This window comes from Arvicanthis niloticus, chromosome 27 (genome assembly GCF_011762505.2).
Source record: "Arvicanthis niloticus isolate mArvNil1 chromosome 27, mArvNil1.pat.X, whole genome shotgun sequence".
Classification (NCBI taxonomy): domain Eukaryota; kingdom Metazoa; phylum Chordata; class Mammalia; order Rodentia; family Muridae; genus Arvicanthis; species Arvicanthis niloticus.
Genome location: NC_133435.1, coordinates 29,475,825 through 29,480,924, shown reverse-complemented (window position 1 = coordinate 29,480,924; position 5,100 = coordinate 29,475,825). Strand labels below are relative to the sequence as shown.

Here is a 5,100-nt window from a genome sequence, read left to right as displayed (position 1 = left end):
TCACTTACTACCTCAAAGTAAAAGACTGGAAAAACATTTTCCAAGCAAGTGGTCCCAAGAACCAAGTTGGAGTAGCAATTCTATTCTCCAATAAAATGGACTTTCAACCAAATGTTATTAAAAAAAAAAAAAAAAAGAATGGGTCCAGAGCTAAACAGAGAATTCTCAACTGAGGAACCATGAATGGCCAAGAAGCACCTAAATATGATCACCATTCTTAGACATCAGGGAAATGCAAATCAAAATGACCCTGTGATTTTAGCTCACACCAGTCAGAATGGCTAAGATCACCAACTCAGGTAATAGCAGATACTGGCAAGTATGTGGAGAAAGAAGAACACTCCTTCACTGCTGGTGAGATTGCAAGCTCATACAATCACTTTGGAAATCAATTGGCCATTCCTCAGAAAACTGGAAATAGTTCTACCTGAAGGCCTGGCTATAACACTAGTGGACATAGACAAAAACAGCTCCAACATATAACAAGGACACATGCTCCAGTATGTTCATACAAGCCTTATCTATAATAGCCAGACACTGGAAACAACACAAATGTCCCTCAATGGAAGAATGGATACAGAAAATATGGTACGTTTATATAATGGAATACTATGTACCTATAAAACAATGACACCATAAATTTTGCAGGCAAATGGATGCCATTAGAAAATATCATCCTGAGTCAGGTAACCCAGTCCCAAAAGGATACACATGGTATGTACTCACTAATAAGTGGATATTAGCTCTCAAACTCCAAACACCTGCAATACAACTCATAGATGAAACTTCACAAGAAGGAAGGCCAAAGTGTGGATGCTTCAATCCTGCTTAGAAGAGGGAACAAAATACTCACAAAGGTAGATGGGGGAGGGGGGGAAGCCTGACAGTTAGAGTGGAGGGACAGGGAATAAATTGAGCAGAATTAGGTATGGGAAGAGAAAGTAGGGAAATTCAGAGGGCTAGGAGAAGAAAGAGAAATATTTAGCAAAGGAGAGTGGGAAACAGGGGTAGCCACTACAAAGTCCCAGACACCAGGGAATCGAGATGCTCCCAGGAACCATTGGGGATGACATTAGGCAAAATACCCAACAGAAAGGAGTTAGAATCTGAAGAGACCACATCCAGTAGTTAGACATGGCTCCCAGTTGAAGAATGGGGCCACCCACCCATTTCAAAATTTTTAACCCAGAATTGTTCCTGTCTACAGGAAACAATCTCCTTTACCTCCTTCAATCCTTCCTCTAACTCTTCCATATTGGTCCCTGACCTTAAACCAGTGTTTGGCTGTAAGAATCTTCATTTGTCCCAGTCAATTGCTGGTAAAGACTGTCCAAAGACAGCCATGTCAGGCTCCTCTCTGCAAGCACATTATGGCATTAGTAATAGTGGCAGGGTTTGGTGTGCATGCATGGGACGGATTCCAAGTTGGGTCAGTCACTGGGTGGCCTTTCTGTCAGTCTTTGCTCTATTTTTCTAACTCTATTTCCTTTAGACAGGAACAAATCTGGCTTAAAAATTTTGAAGATGGGTAGGTTGCCCTCAACCTCAATTGGGGGCCATGTCTATCTACTGCAGGTGATCACTTCTGGTTCCACTTTCACACTGTTGGCCATTTTGGCTAAATGTCATCCCCATTGAGTCCTGATAGCCTCTCACATCTCAGGTATCTGAGACTTTCTAGAGGCTTTCCCTGACACCTAACCGCCACTGCTGCATATTTCTACTCATTTTCTTGGCCTTCTGTGTGTCCTTACTGTCTTTCTCCATACCTGATCCTTCCCCTCCTTTTCACCTCTCCCCTCCTGATCTCACAGACTTTCCTACTTCCATCTGCCTCCCACGATTAATTTGTTCCACTTCTATATGGATTTCAGGTATCCACACTTGGGCCTTCCTTCTTGTTTTACTTCCTAGGTTCTGTAAATGGTATCATGGGTTTTCTGACCTTTTTGGCTAAAATCCACTTATTCATGAGTACATATCATGCATGTCCTTTTGGGTCTGCGTTACCTCACTCAGGATGATATCTTCTAGTTCCATCCATTTGCCTGAAAAATTCATGATGTTCTCATTTTTAATAGCTGAATAGCTAACCAATAGATATAAGAAAGAGTGCTAGAAATATGACCATACATGCAAGAAATACAAATCAGAAATATGATGCATTAACATTAACATCAACATCCTTTCTGTAGTCATAGTAAAGTAGAATAGTCATATTTGGGATGAGGTCTGACAATACTGCAGGCCTCGTCTTAACACTGAATTCATCCATGTGTTTTAATTATGATGCATTAGTGTTTTGACTTTATTTTTAATTTCTTTCAGGCAATTCCTATAACTGTAAAGGCAGCGACAATGAAATTGTATTTCTTATTGCTTTGGATCTTTCTTCATAATAGTCAGCATGTAAAATGTGTTTCCTTAAATGAAATAACAGCCTTAAAATTATTGTTATTACAGATGCTTCACTAATTTTGATTTTTTAAAATTTTGTTTCATTTGTACATGTGGTTATTTTGTCTGCATCTTTGACAATATAACCTGTACCAGCCTGGTACCTTGGAGGTGAGAAGAGGGCTTTGGATCATCTGGGACTGGAGTTATAAATGGCTGTTAGAAGCCATGATATGTTCTGCAATTGAGCCAGGACCGTTGGAAGAAAAGCCACTGATCTTAACAGTTGAATTTCTCTCTAACCCATGTCTTACTAATTTTAAATTCAGTTTTTTACATTATAGTTAAGTTTTCAGATGTGCATGGTTTTATATATCAGAACCACATAATTCTTTGTTTTATTTTGAAAAATTTAGAATGTATGATAATGAACACTTAGATAGACAGTTAATTTTTAGGTATATAGATTTCATTCTGATAACTGGCCTTTAACATTTTCTTCCCTTTGTGTGGACTTAAATTTATGGATGGCTGCATGCCACATAAAATCCATTTGCTCCTCCTGCCTGTTTAATGAGAGTCTGGAAAATGTACTACAGTTCTATAAAAGGTAAAACTCTCACTTGAAATTTGTATGGTTAAAGTTGTCTAACAAATTATACTGAGTGTGGTAACCCAAACCCAGAGGGAAAAGTGCCACATTTCTTCCTTATTTTTGCTTCTAGAAATGTGACCCTATAACCTGGAGCAAAGGAGGAAGCCAGGAAATTAGAAGGCATCTTGGGGAGAAGGGAGCTCTAGAGGGAGTTAGTAGGATGTAGGTCCTATGAAGAGGGAAATGGGGAAAAGGGAAGAGGCTCTAACTGGGGAGGGCAGAGGAAGGTAACACAAAGGGAGAGGAAGGAAGGTCAAATACATAAAATTAAAGATGCTTGAAACTACCATAAGGAAATATTGTTTTATATTATTACAGAAAAGTAGATCTACTATGTATGTTTGTATATGGAGTTTAAATTGAGTTATGCTACATGTGGTGATAATGATTCCACTAATAGTTACAGACTAATACAAATCAGAGTGCCATGGGAAACCTCACTTTGTGCTGTTGGTCAGAGGAGGGAGCTGAGAGACTCCCTAAACAGTTTATGCTATCATCATTGCCCTTGGTTATCTCTCAGAACATGAAGGATCGATCCTGTGGCTGAAGGCACCATACAGTTTAGACAGAGGACTATGAGGACTCAGACTGGAATTGATCTGGACACCTTCTCCTCGGAGACAAGCTCTCATGGTATTGGAAGGAGCTAATAAGTAAGCTGGTAAGGGGAAATAAAGTAATCAATGGTCCTAACCAGCTGTAAATTCTGTGAACATCAAAAATGATCAGACTGGCAAGACAACACAGGGGTTCAATGGTGGTATTTTAACCTTGAGGTTGACCAGTAGTTGTTTAATTGTACTTAGGGCCCACTAATAGAAGGAAGTTCATATAGAGCACTGCAAACTTAGTCAACTACTACTGCTTGGAGAGTCATAGACTGGAGAGTAAAACCTGTTATTGCCCATTTGGTACATCAGTATAATGTCTAACTACATTCTATGTTCTTGTCTTTATATATCCATAGGTGTGTGTAGCTCACAGCCCTCATCAAAGAAGCTTCTTTCTGTAGCACATGGAGATTATTACTGGAGTTTATAATTCACCAAACTGCAGAGAATAAGCAACTGGGGTATGTCTTCCCAAACGGCACATTTCTAAGACAACCCCTACACCTAAGGCTCAGGGAATGCCATGGAAAGAGGAATTAAATCACTGCAAGAGCCAGATGACTAGGAAGTCTGCTGGGAGACAGTGTCTTCTAGTCCTGAAACAGAAGCTGCATTTGTGAAATGTCAGCACTGGTTTGTGTTTTATGAGCCTTCAAATATATGCAGTATTGTGCGTTTTAAGTAAAAAGTATTGTAGATGGGTATGCTAGTTACTTTGTGTTGCTATGACATATCATCATGACTAATGTGACCTGTGCTTTATGTTTCCAGAGTGTGAGCCATAATGGTGAAGGAGGCATGGCTGCATCATGAAGTTAATAGAGCATATATTTAACCATATGTGGAAAGAAGAGAGAGCAATATGAAAGTGGGTCAAAGCTATAAATTATCAAAGACCACCCTCACTGATGTCCTCCAGCAAGGTTCTATATGCCAAAGATTCCAAACCTCCCAAACAGCATTGCACCTGGGCACCATGTGTTCAAATGCTGCTGGAGACATTTCTCTCTCCAATCATTACTGTAAGAGACAGATGCACGAACTAGAGAAAGACCTGTCACTAGACATGTCACATGGCACTGTATATTCACTCTTCTTGTTCTGTGTCTAAACCAAAGATTCTGCAGTTCTGGATAAATCACATGACAATGTGTGATGTCTTGTTTTCTGTTTTTCTTTATGTGCTTAGAACTTCAGGGTCCTGTCAGTGGAAGCAAGCAGAGAATGCTGATTCCTCGTGATAATATGTCCAGTAGTAACAGAGTCCAACTTCTACAAATGCTTCTACAGATGTTCCAAGTTGTGACTTAGGCTCTTACCTTTGTAGTCAGATAATAAAGCAACACAAAACAAGTCAAGCACAAAAAAAATGCTTTAAAGTTCTTCCATGTAATTTAAAGGCTGGAAACCTAGTTTACTGACAACATGCTTGCC

General features: G+C 39.5%; 1 long non-coding RNA gene across 1 annotated transcript; it reads left to right on the top strand.

The window, feature by feature from the left end:
* The first annotated feature begins 1,427 nt into the window (after positions 1 to 1,427).
* On the top strand, positions 1,428 to 4,821 carry LOC143439618 (uncharacterized). Its single transcript, XR_013107747.1, has 4 exons — positions 1,428 to 3,007; positions 3,576 to 3,716; positions 4,023 to 4,127; positions 4,438 to 4,821. It is a non-coding gene; the product is annotated as an uncharacterized LOC143439618 (long non-coding RNA).
* Positions 4,822 to 5,100: the final 279 nt, after the last annotated feature.